The sequence below is a fragment of the Bradysia coprophila genome (assembly GCF_014529535.1).
Source record: "Bradysia coprophila strain Holo2 chromosome X unlocalized genomic scaffold, BU_Bcop_v1 contig_473, whole genome shotgun sequence".
NCBI classification, from domain to species: domain Eukaryota; kingdom Metazoa; phylum Arthropoda; class Insecta; order Diptera; family Sciaridae; genus Bradysia; species Bradysia coprophila.
The window spans coordinates 658,768-672,752 of record NW_023503340.1 but is presented as its reverse complement, the minus strand read 5'-3'; positions in this window follow the sequence as shown (position 1 = coordinate 672,752).

The following is a 13,985-nucleotide window of genomic DNA, read 5'->3' as shown; positions in this document are numbered from 1 at the left end:
TGATAAGTTGAAGCTAAATTATGTACATTCCCGTTCAAATTGTTTGAACTGTTTGCGGCAATAAAATATGTGGAACACTGCTGCAAAATCAAGTTAAGAAAAAGCACTACCCCATGCACCTAAGGGTTTCATAGTAATAATGTGGGCTTTCAGAAAATAGGACACTAGTTAGTTAGTATAAGTGGGTAGGGAAAGAAATTCGATTGAGAAAGTCCAGGACACTTTGGGGAGGTAAACTCCAGATATTATTGTGGGGTAGGAAATATTAGCCATTTGACATTTATCAAAATTAAAAATTAATTGAAAACCCGTTTTTAATGTCACAAGTGCGTCCCAGGTCGATTTCGTCCAATCTTAAAATCTGGCATTAATATCTTTCACCACAAGTTATCTGCTTTCCAAAAAAACACGATAATAATAACAAACATAACCTCATATTTTTGCGTTAAACAACCAATACATAACGTACCTTATCAGGTGAATTCTCCATCGCAGCGAATTGGTGTTTTTTTTCTTCTTAGTTGTTATTATCGTTGCACCGGCGTTGAAGTTTAACTTAAAATTGAATGCACAATGTTATGATTTGACTAAACTAAATCTTAAGATGAAAAACCAGTTTTTTTGTAACTTGAAAATGGAACAGAAAATGTAAAATGATTTTTCTGAATATGGAAAAGTTTATAACTTTAATGAATTTTGATAAAGTGAAGAAGTGTTATCAATTGAAAAGCCCGATAACAAAAATTGACCAAAATTGATAAAAGCGACTACACCTTATCATCATACTTGATAGCATTTTTTTTTCTTTTTGTTTCTCTAAATTGATATTGTACAATCTGACTTTGCCAATATTGACTGTCACTTGATTAATATTGCTATTGGGCTGCGATGAACAGTGGCGTCCGTCGATGTTTACAGGAGGAATTAAACTGGTTTCTATGCGTCGCAAAATGTTCGACTGTAATGCAGCCTGTTGAAAGGCTTTTATTTTTACTGGTAATCAACGATTCTTTTACAATTTTTTTTAGAGCTGTAGGCAAAACAACCGAATCGTTTTTATAGGCGTGTAAGTAAAACAAGCGTTGAGTCAAAGAAACGAAGCACCCGTCGGGACATTTCTACACGGTCAATATCTCCAGAAACGATATTATGATTCAAAAAACGATATTATCGTTCAAAAATGAATGATAATACCAAGGAGATATTATACAGTCTTTCTAAACGATAATGTCGTTCAAAATACGATAATATCGTTTTTAGGATGATGATATCGTCTAGAAAACGATAATATCATCCAAAAAATGTCTTTTTAGCGATAATATCGTTCCTGTTAAAAACTGTTAAATTTGGTAGGACTTTACATTTCGCTTGTCAAGCTCGAGAGTTATTAAGCGGGAGTGAAGCAAGGCATCTACAAAATAATAAAGGACTAGGAAGCACATTTAAAGAAACCTGTGTGACATACTGTCAAGTTTCAGTACCCTATTAAGAGTACCACTCATGCTTGAAGTGCGTTGATGGAGTTTTAATAGTGTAGAGTTTATGTTTGTACATCCGATTTCAATTCCCTTAGTTTCTAATTTTCTGTCAGTTTACGTTAATGTCAGCAGCGCATTGAGTTCACATATTTTTTCAGCGCACTTCAAGCATGAGGCGTACTCTAAATAGGGTACTGAAACTTGGAAATGTTTCAATCAAATGTAAGACACTGTAAAAAAACATTTCATTCATTTTAGTCCTTTATTTTGCAGCTGTCGACTATGATCACTTTTACTTGAAGTGCGTTGATTTTTCCCATTTTTCGCACGATTCATAAAATATAGTGATTCATAAAGCAGGTGATCAGTGAGTAGCTGTGATATGGAAATGATTTCCGTGTAAGATCATGTACAAAAAGTTTGCTATGGTATTCTGTGATCGGCAAGCGATTCGATTATTTCTTTCAGTCAGAGTATAAATTATTACAAATCGGAGGACAGACAATTTCAAACTAAACTCTTTAACATAGGTTTCAATCGGAGACCAAATCGACTAGATCACAGATATTTATGGTCGCTGTCGACAACAGATGAGATAGTCATGCTACCGTGATTCCGTACACAATGACCATTTTTTTAATATTACTTTAGTAATAACTGTAATTAGAACAATAATGCAATTATGCTTAAACCTCAAGTCAGAAACCTTAATTTAAGTTAATTCGAGCATTGCGTTGATAGGGCTTGTGGTTCTCTGACACGAAAAACCACTGAGTTGCAACTCATTTTCTTTGCATCGGTATAGTAATTTGAATATTGCAAAAGAAAATTACTGTTGTTAAGCAGTTGATTTTTGTCATATCAATCACTAGTTGATCAATCAGCTGGATCCAATGGAAATCCAAAAAAAAAATATTTCTTTGTCTTGCTGCATCGATAAATGTTTTCCAGAAAAGAAAAGAAATTGAAAGTTCGCGTTGATCCAAAGTCATCAATAAGTAATTACCTCTCCTTTTCTTCCCTAAGTTATGTATTTCAAGTTATGTAACATGCTGAAGGCGCCAAAAGTATCACGACGAAAACTAAATGTGACCTTGAAACATTAAGTTAATTTTACAAACACTGACCCGCTTAAATGGTTTTGTTCGTCTTACCTCGTTAAGTTTATTTTTCGCGTCTTTCAAATGCCTTTGAGTCGGCTGACAATTGGCATTAACAAAAACTTGCACCACAGATCACTGACTGGCAATTGCTGCAACATTCTATTTCAGTCGCTAATGACTCCTTCGAATGCAAGATATTGCAAGGAAAGGTTAACATCAATCGGTATAGAGTTGTAAAATTCATAAGGGAAGTGTTAATGGTTTTTTGTTTAGTCGAAGAAACCGAAAGGAAGTAAAACAACCAAAAGTCATCTTATCTTATGAGAACATTTCAACTTATGAAGACATTTCCATTCAAACATTTTTTTTGAATTAATTGGTTTTTTCGTTTTTCTGACGTCCTGCAGCTAAGTGTGTTTGACCTTCTCACTTTTACACAAAACAAGAAAAAAAAACTCTCAACAAAGAACATTTCAATCATTATTCAAAGTCGCTCCGTCGTCGTCTTCACATTTCTGTTTATAATTAAATGTTTGGGGGACCAATGCAGGAATTTCAGCTTTTGTTATACATATTCGAAGTTAGCGAATTCAATTTCGATGGCTGTAATTACGATTAAATTAATGTAAGTAGATGATAATAAGCGTAAAATTATTTTTATGCAATTCCGTTGCTAAAATGGGAAATTTTTCATGCCTTCACGCCGTGGTGGTACATTCGGTAATTCTATCAGCCGACATTTACTCCTTATCACTAAATTTTAATCGCTAAACGTGAGAGCTGTGTTTTATTTTCTGGAAACGGACGATCCCAAGCAAAACTAAAGTTTAAACGATGGACACCAAAACCAAATTCTCATTTTAACCATTTGGCTATCAAAAAAGTGGATTTTTCATAGAAGAATTCGTTGAAATTGAAATGTTCGTTTCTGAGGATCTTAAGAGCAATGTGGAGCAATGAACCCTTTACAAATTTGTCGCCTACATTTAGGTTGAAAAATATTCGTTTTTTGATGTATTCTCTGAACCAAATCTTTTTTAGCCCCGTACGAAGTACTGGGGGCTTATAAGATTAATATGCCGTTTGTAACACGTCGAATTGGAAGCAGACAGTAAGGGCGAAGCATTTGGTTATGTTAGTAGATGACGAATCCGCAATAAAAAAAATGTCCGTCCGTCCGTCCGTCCGTCCGTCCGTCCATCCGTCCGTCCGTGACCCCTCTAGCTTGAGTAAATCATAACCTTTTTTCAAAATTCTTTTTTTCCCCGATTGGTATCGACAAAAGTAAGGTCAAGTTCGAAAATGGGTATGGTAGGGTCGGCCCCTCCAGAGCTAGGGCTCTATAGGTGTTTTTCAGTCTTTCGACGATATCTACTGAAATACGCACGCAATGGCTGCTTGTGATATATCAAATGAAAGGTATTGACGAGTAGAACAAAGTTGCTGAACATTGTTTTTGGGTAAGATGCAACGCGGGCTTGTTGGGAGGGCTCAAAGGTCGTTACTCGGCCCTAAGTGTTTTTTGCACATAAATCGAGTAAATCTCATCCGATTTTGCTAGATTTAGTTTTTTATGGAAGGTAATTGAATACCGAAAAGAACGTGGCGAAAAAAATTTTAAATTAGGGCCCTTGGACTAGGGCCGCTACTCGGCCCTAAGTGTTTTTTGCACATAAATCGAGTAAATCTCATCCGATTTTGCTAGATTTTGTTTCATTTGAGAGACAATTGAATGCCGAATAGAATGATGGCAAAAAAGTTTCAAATTTGGGCCCTTGGACTAAAGCCGCTACTCGGCCCCAAGTGTTTTTTGCACATAAATCGAGTAAATATCATCCGATTTTGCTAGATTTAGTTTTTTATGGAAGGTAATTGAATACCGAAAAGAACGTGGCGAAAAAAATTTTAAATTAGGGCCCTTGGACTAGGGCCGCTACTCGGCCCTAAGTGTTTTTTGCACATAAATCGAGTAAATCTCATCCGATTTTGCTAGTTTTTGTTTCATTTGAGAGATAATTGAATGCCGAATAGAATGATGGCAAAAAAGTTTCAAATTTGGGCCCTTGGACTAAAGCCGCTACTCGGCCCCAAGTGTTTTTTGCACATAAATCGAGTAAATATCATCAGATTTTGCTAGTTTTTGTTTAATTTGAGAGATAATTGAATGCCGAATAGAATGGTGGCAAAAAAAGTCTCAAATTTGGGCCCTTGGACTAAGGCCACTACCCGGCCCTAAGTGTTTTTTGCACATAAATCGAGTAAATCTCATCCGATTTTGCTAGTTTTTGTTTCGTTTGAGAGATAATTGAATGCCGAATAGAATTATCGCAAAAAAAGTTTCGAATTTGGTCTCTTGGACTAAGGCCGCTTCTCGGCCCTAAGTGTTTTTTGCACATAAATCGAGTAAATATCATCAGATTTTGCTAGTTTTTGTTTAATTTGAGAGATAATTGAATGCCGAATAGAATGGTGGCAAAAAATTTTGGGTTTCTAAAATAATATCGTAAATTGTTGGTTTTATTTGAAAGGTACTTCGTACGGGCTTTCGTAATTGCGCTATGCGCAATTTTAAAAATGAACACTTTCAGTAAATTTGACCATGCCCAACTTGACTTGCATTTTGGTAACAGACGCATTAGAGGGTTGTAGACGTATTAGGGTTCCGGGCGAATTACGGCTACGGACGTATTATGGTTACGGACGAAATAGGATTACGGGTCGTACGGGGCTAAGTCGCAGCAAACGCTCCGACTGTTCTGATGCCTTGTTTTTTTTTGAAATGTAAAACGATTAAAGCACGCGGAAGGAGAAATTGGTGTGTGAGTCATAACTTAACCCACTTGGAGAAACCTGTGAAAATTACATAAATTTACACAATCTGCAAAGGTTTCTTCAAATTGGATCAGTTATCATCCACAAACCAAATTTTCCTTTAAGAGTAACACATTTTTGCGTGCTTTATATTTTTCAGCCTAAATGTGGGCTACAAATTTACAAAGGGTCCATTGCCCTTTAGTGTATCAGTTTTTATTACATTAACAATGTTTGTTGATTGTAATCAAGCTTATGCGACTTTATATCTCTTCTTTAAACAGAATAAACCCTGAAAATGTGCTAAGAATAGTTTTAATGATTGTTATGTCGAACGACATTTCAACAGGATCATTATCGTGAGGAACGTTTTTTAAACGATAATATCGTTTATCGAACGATATGATTTGATTCTTTATTACGATAATATCGTCCCTGACGATACTGACCGTGTAATGGTCAATCCGCTTTCCATATTAAGTTTACAGAGTCATAGACGCATTGTATTAAAAAATTGAAATAATGTGTCAATCTAGGGATCCCTCAAATTTTAAGGACAGAAAAACCTCTAATCAAAAAAGATTTTTTTTAAATCCCTGAAATCCTCTAAAATCGTTCTTTTTAAAAATCTCTTTTTTCAACAAAATTTACAAATTCGCGTCGTAAGTGCGCTACAAATTCAAAATGGAACGTAGGTCTATTTTGCGCAGCGTTAAATCGACCCATTCTCATATAAGGAAGCGTTGAAATTTATTTTTTGGTTCCGTTTTTATTCATTTGCTCACTCAAAGTTCTGCGTGAATATCTCTCTCGGCCTCAATGTTCACTGTCTACATCGTTTGGACAAAAATATTAAAATAATTTTGCCTGATTGTTGATTAATTGGATTAGTGGTTATTCTGGTAAAAGTTCTTTATTTTTGCCTAGCTCTCGACAATCGTTTGTTGTCACAACACACTTCAAGCATAAGTGGGTACTGAAACTGGACAGTGTATCGAACAAATGGCACTGTAAAAAAATTGGGACACTTTTTTCATACAAAGTAGTACTCTATTTGACAGCTGGCATTAATAGCACTTTTGCTTGAAGTGCGTTGGTTGTCATCATCAGGGCTAACTAGTTAATAAGCAATTTTGCCTCTCTTTTACTGGCAATTAAAAATTTCTCGGCGGCGGCGAAAAAATCGGCTTGAGCCGGCTTAAAACGGCTCGGCTGGAGGTTCCTTTTAACTTTTTTTCAAAATAAAAACGTTTTGATAAATTCATGGAAAATGAACTAGTAAGCATGGAAATGAAATTGTACGGAAAGCGAAAATGTAGGTAGATTAGGTTGTTCAAAGTGCAAGTGGAACTGGTCTTGTTACAAGCAAGTCTCTAAGTCTAAGGTTCACTAACACGTCAAGTTTTATTGCTTCAAAACTTGAACTTAATGGAAAATCATGCTCCGGTACACTCATTTAACTCATTAAGAAAATGGTTTTCGAGAAGAAATCGAAAGCTCACGAAAATCAAGTAAAAATTGAAAAGAAAAAAAATCGAGAAAATTCGCAAAGATCGATAAAGTTTTCTCAAATTTGTGAATTAACTGATTGTGCGCCTTCGGCTCGTTCCGCAAAGGTCATACTTGCCAAAACAACAAACTTAGAAGCGAGGACGTAATATACCATTCTGGAAAATTCATGAAAATTCAAGAAAATTTTCTTAATTTTGAAAAAAAAATCAAAATGTACTTGAGCTGCTTAGGATCAACAGGAATCTCGGTTTTCAAAATTACTTCACCCATTCACCTTTCGAAATCTTTATTTCATTTTCCAGCCGTTTCAAGCCGGCTTGAGCCGTGTTTTTGGCACCGGCTCGGCTGCGGCGCGGCTTGCTCAAAAATGGCCGGCGGCGGCTTGATCGGCGGCTTATTTTCGGCGGCGCTCATGCCTGCTTATGTTTTCTATTTAGAAACTTCATTCTTTTTGCTTCGAAATTGCGTAGAAAACATTACATGGAACACATTGCCAAATTGGGTGTTTTTTTTCACCCGATGACCCGATGTGTTTATTAATTTCAGATCTAGTGACAAAAACAACCTTATTTCGCAACTTGTTGCATAAATTACTATTTATTTGGAAACGAGTGGCTAAATACGAACCGTGCACATAAAAATTGTTTGCGAACAATACAGCACCGAGGTTTTGTAGTCTGTTAGTTTCTATAAACGATTATACTTTCAATAATAGTCTAAGCATAATGGCTTATGCTATTTCCTCAATTATATATAAACAAAATATTTTGATTTAGTGCACATAAAATTCTATTAATATTTAGCTAACAACTCGAACCATTTTTCAAGGTCTAATAAATTTTGGAAACGTGTAAAGTGTAGAACAAAATCAAACATAAAATTGTAAAATATTCTATTCTTCGTAAGTATACTTAACTAGAAGATGAAAATACAGAAAAAAAAGAATGTTACTAGCACTTAAACGTTTAATTTTACACGTCGTTTGGACGGTTTCCTTATTTATTTTTGAGTCAACGATTTTGTTTTTATGTTGATGCGAAATTCACTCAAAAGCTGATTATTCGTACCTTAAATTATGTTTGATAAATATTTGTTAACATTAATGACCTATAGCTAAGGACAGAATGGAAAAATGTTATTCAACTTTGACGTTTTTTTTTCTCTCTTCTATTTCTCCTTCTAATCCAATCGAACCTACATCAGGTCTCTGTTTCAATGAAACTAATTCAATATTAATACCGTAAAGCAATGTGTATCCACTAAAATCTACACTAATAAAACATTCATTCCGCATAGTCATCGTTCTGTTTATATTCTGCGAAGTCATCGTTCATATAATATGAGGAACATTATGCTGGCGGTTGTGATATATAAAGTTCAGAGAAATCGAGATTCGATAAAAATTCGAATTTTATTACAGTGACAATAAAGATTTTTGAACATCTCACTAATTTATGCACAAGCCGGATTAAAAAGAATTCAATTTCGGTAAAAAAAAACAACATACGGAAGAAATGTCATTATGGTAATTAATTTTGGCCAACAAAAAAAAACTTTAAAAAAAAATAATTAATTTTCCGCGTAAAAGTCATTCAAAGGCTTAAGAAAAAATTAATCGTTAAACTAAAAAAACAGCAAACATCTGCTTTGCATCGGCACGTACTTTTGTACCCTAGTCGATAATACACCAGACGACGTATCAGGCCTTTTCATGAAAAGATTAGATTGACTTCTGAAGCCTGCTGACCTGGCCACTTCGGGCTCATCTGGCCAAACATTATCTGGTTTCGATGTTCCGGTTAGTTTCACGTCAGATTAACTGAAACTGTAACCAGTTTTATTATATATGGCTTTATGCCAGATCAGACCCAGACCTGACACATTCAAGCCTGGTCCATTTGCACACGACCAGAAGGGTATGAACGTTAGAACTTTGGTAAGACAATAGTGCCACCGCAAGAACCACCATTTGATCAGAGATGGGCCCGTAATATTACCGTGTAATATTACCCGGTAATATTACGTAAAATTACGTAATATTACCCGAAGCTCGGTAGTATTGGTAATTTAAAGCCTCGGTAATATTACGTAAGTTACGTAATATTACCAAAAATCAGTTAACATATTGTAAATTTTAATCATTTTCAACAAAAATTACTCGTTTTTAGCAAATTCAAGTGTATTTTATCGTATAATCAGGCGTCCCACTAAATTTTGCCTTGTCCGAAATTCGGACATTTCGGACAATTCATAAAAATTTCGGACATTTTCTGCAAATTTTTCGGACATTGTTTTTCTAATTTTCACTAAAGTTACGCATTAGAAAAAGTCTGTAAGTCATTTAAGTCCATTCCACCAACAAATTCTAAGGCTTTATATGAGATGAGAGAGATGAGATTTTTTTTAAAAAGTATACATTGACATGACCTGTAGCTGTACAGATCATAAACCTGAATAGAGGGCTTGAAACCTTCACGAAAAGATAGTGTTAATGCATGTCGCGGAAGAATAATATCTGACATGTTTCTGAGGTAAGGGTTTGTAATAGATCCCATATAAATTTCGTCAAACAAACGAAAATCTAGATTTGGTATTTTAGTATAAAAATTCAGAAAACAGAAATCCAGATCTTCATTTGTCAAACGAAATTCTTGTGAATTCAATTACAAACCACAACTCCCGAATCAGAAACATGTCGTATTTCAACCTTGCGAGACTGTATGTTTAAATAAAACCAGGTTGAATACGGGTCAGGCTTCTTTCCGTTCCTCAAATTTTGGACAAATGCTGAGAAATACATTTTCCTCGCATAGAATAATTTCCTCAAATATGTGGTTTTTAGTCAATACACTTCCTTCGTCGACCTACATCATTTGCATGTATTTCATCGAAGGATGGAAGAAATAATGATCACAAGCAAGGTTCAAATTTCGATGCGCCACAGGCGAATCTTGTAATTAGTTTCCATTAAACCTGTTGGAATTTTTGTCTACTTTTCCTACTATTACTTCAAAAATTCGATCATATTCTCCCTTCTATTCGAAATTTTTTTATGTCGACTATACTGAAAAAATGCTTAAAAAAGATATTGGAGTCAGCCAAGATGTGACGCAGGAAACTCTTAACGTCTTTTAGAGCTACATCTATTTTCTAACATATTCATTCGCAGCGCTCACTCGTTATATTATTATCTTAATATTGATTTATTGATTTTCACTCGAAGGAAGAATTGTAACATTATGCCCGAGTACCATAATCAGAAAAACAGGATTTTTTTTGAGGAAATGCTTTTTTGAATGAAAACCAGGTCTAGAAAATTAGCTGAATTAGCTGAGTTAGTTATCGTGTTCCATAGGAAAAGAAACAATGAGCATATCGGTTTTTCGATAACTACTCCCAGACTATTGAGCTGATAACGCCCATTTAAAAACTTGACCTGAGGAATTCAGTTCTTCTTCGAATAAAACGTTTTTGAAAATCGATTTAGATTTACTCAAGTTAAAAAAATATTACACATTTAACGTTTCATATTTAACGTCATATTTCCACATAATTTTCAATTATAGTGATCGCGGTACCTATACACATTTTCCGGTATTTTCTGCCATAAAGACCCATTTGACTTACAGTCAAGTGAATAAAAATTTAGGGACAAAGTATTGATAGACTGAAAGTTCAATTAAAAATTCTGTGAAGCGCGCCGCAGGCAATTTTTTTGAAAATGAGACTTTTATAAGTTTATATATTTAATTCTGGTCAGGTCTTGAAGAATATTTCGGACATTTCGGACAATTTCGGACAAATGTGTAAAATTTCGGACATTTCGGACAAGTGGGACGCCTGTCGTATAATTTTGTTTTAGTTAGGCCTAGTTCAACCTAGTTAAACAACTTGTTCAAAAACAGTCGAGTAGTATACACATTTGAATGAGCTTCAACCGAAATTGATAATTAAAAGAGCGTGGATTTTTAAGATTTCTCTCAGAGTTGTCATTGAATGACGCCGTCGGCAACTCGGTCTTCTGTTACTTCATAAGAACACGGGCTTAGATCGAAAACTGAAATTTGTTAGCAAATGAAATTTCATTTCAAATTTCGTATCCTAAAAGACCGAGTTTCCGGCACTGCCATCGTTGAATATTGTGGTAGCGACATACAATCTAGCGTGATAACGTAACACAAGTGCTTCCAAGTCTTTCGACTCGTGTACCCCTTCTTCAACTAGCCGAATACGAGTTTGGTTATCAAACAAGTTGCTCAAAAACACACGAGTGAGTTTCCGAGTATCACAAAGTTGTTTCATAAGCAATCAATTATGTAGCAGTATCGAAGGTACTGGTTTACCGTGTGACACATGCGAAAGTTGAGTTTCACGTAAAATTCACGAAAAATGAACAGAAAATAGTCCACCGTATAAAGGATAATTCTCGCAAAGGACATATTGCTGAATAATATTCAACTTTCGCATGAGTCTGATAGTAAAATATCGAATTGTTACAATTTTGTATTGGTAAATCATGCCCGCACGTTAGTTAGCGGCCGTGACGCAGGTCCACTACCAAAAATGTTTTAAAAAAAATTTTTTGGGGATGGCGGATGGCGGAGCATATTTACAGCAACTTTTTTTGACTTCTTCCCCTTAACTCCAACGACCCCCAAACTAGGATATCTGGAATCTAGGAATCCATACGAGTTCAACGAGCTATCACACGTTACTGCAGCTTCAAAATTGGCCGAGATATTGAACTTCGAAATATTGATGTTTGTATGAAAATAAGCAAAATTTCGTTTTTTCAGATAACTGAAATCGCCTACGTTAGTTAGTTAGTTAGTTCCAGGATTCCGGGATCCAGGAACTCCTAAACGTTTCTATAGATTTTCCTGAAATTTTGGTTATAGGCTAATAATGGCCCAAAAATAAGAATGGAATTTTCAAAAGTTGGAAAAAGCTCATATTTTGGGAGCTGGAGCTCCTCAAAGTCTCCATATACAAATGTCATATAAAAACCAATTTGTATGTGTGTGTGTGTGTGTGTTTTGTATATTTTAGTGCATTATATGGATGGTAATGTGGTGAAAGGTGTGTGTTGTTCTTGGATGTGTTTCTTGTTGGAAATTGTGTGGATTATTAAATATTAACTTACACCAGGTCGGTTCCCAAATTTTGGGATGACAGATGATTCCTCTGGCACTTCCTACCTTCCATCGGATTTTTTGATGGATTTGGGTTATTTTCGACATAAGTGAGGTGTTCCAAGGTCGGTTCCCAAATTTTGGGATGACAGATGATTCCTCTGGCACTTCCTACCTTCCATCGGATTTTTTGATGGATTTGGGTTATTTTCGACATAAGTGAGGTGTTCCAAGGTCGGTTCCCAAATTTTGGGATTCAAGATGATTCCTCTGGCACTTCCTACCTTCCATCGGATTTTTTGATGGATTCGGGTTATTTTCGACATAAGTGAGGTGTTCCAAGATTGGTTCCTAAATTTTGGGATGACAGATGATTCCTCTAGCACTTCCTAACTTCCATCGGATTTTTTGATGGATTCGGGTTATTTTCGACATAAGTGAGGTGTTCCAAGGTTGGTTCCTAAATTTTGGGATGACAGATGATTCCTCTGGCACTTCCTAACTTCCATCGGATTTTTTGATGGTTTTGGGTTATTTTCGACATAAGTGAGGTGTTCCAAGGTTGGTTCCTAAATTTTGGGATGACAGATGATTCCTCTAGCACTTCCTAACTTCCATCGGATTTTTTGATGGATTCGGGTTATTTTCGACATAAGTGAAGTGTTCCAAGGTTGGTTCCTAAATTTTGGGATGACAGATGATTCTTTTTTCGTAAGTGGAAATCAAGACTTAGACTAGTCTAGATTAAACTGATTCAACTGATTGTCGGGTATAGAACAAAATGAAGCTGATTGAAGCAGTTCAAGTGAAGTTGAATTGAGATTACCACTGACACAGTAAAATGTACGTAAATGTGGAATATTGGTAATTCATGTGGAATGAATACAGAGAATTGGAGAATTCTTATTATTATTTAACTTCTTATTTTTCGACGCCTGTAATCTTAAAAATGAGGCAGAAATATGTGTTAATTCTGTTGAAATCTCCATATAACATAAACATAAAATCTGCGAAATTACCGTTTGACTATTTCGGATACAAATTTAGAGACATGCAAAGCAGCAAACAATGTGTTAATTTAGTTATTTAGCATCAGCTCAAGATGACACGGAAATTTCTTTTTACACCGCCAAAGTATATACATTTCATATTGCGTGTGTCATCAATTAGTCGGGAAACAGCAACATTTTTTTAAATTTATTTTGATTCGTTGACTTATTTTAAGATAAAAACTATCGACGACATTTGAAAAAAACGCAGTTTTTTATTTTTTTAAATTGAAATCAATATTCACAACATTATCTTCTTTAAAAAAAAACGCAAAAAACAATGTCGACTTTTTCTTCTTACGGCTTTGGTTTCTCTCTGTAATTATGACATTTCCCTTTGTATTTGCTTTCATGTATTTGTGTTAGCACCGTTAGCACTGCCTTCTGACTGCCTTCTGACTTTCTTTGATACACGTGCACCCTGGGTAACGCCAAATGCTCTCCAACCGCAAAATGGGAACTACTGGTGTCAGTATTACTGACGTAAAAGTCGGTTCTGCTTCTAAACCGAGCAGTCCCGGCCCATTCCACGAAGTTCCCTCGGGGCGTTGCAACCCCGCGGAATTTGATGCAAGTCGATCGGAGCTGGGAGTTCATGATTCCATCCGAAGTGGTCATACCAACCACGTACCCTACCCGAGGGTTTGTATCGGTACCACGGGAGCTGGAAGCCCCCCGAGAACCAGAGAAACTCTCGGTATCGGGCCCAGCGATGGTTGAGGAGTCTATCCTTGGCTGAAACGTGGTGGCTGTTGGTTCAATTGCGATTTATGCGCTGGGGTACTGCTCCCGGGGAAAGTGCAGTAAGGGTTGAGATGGGCTCTGGCCTCACCTTTGGTAGTGTTGGTGCATGAACACCGGCATAAAAAGGTAGTTCTACCCGCTGATTGAGCGGTAATC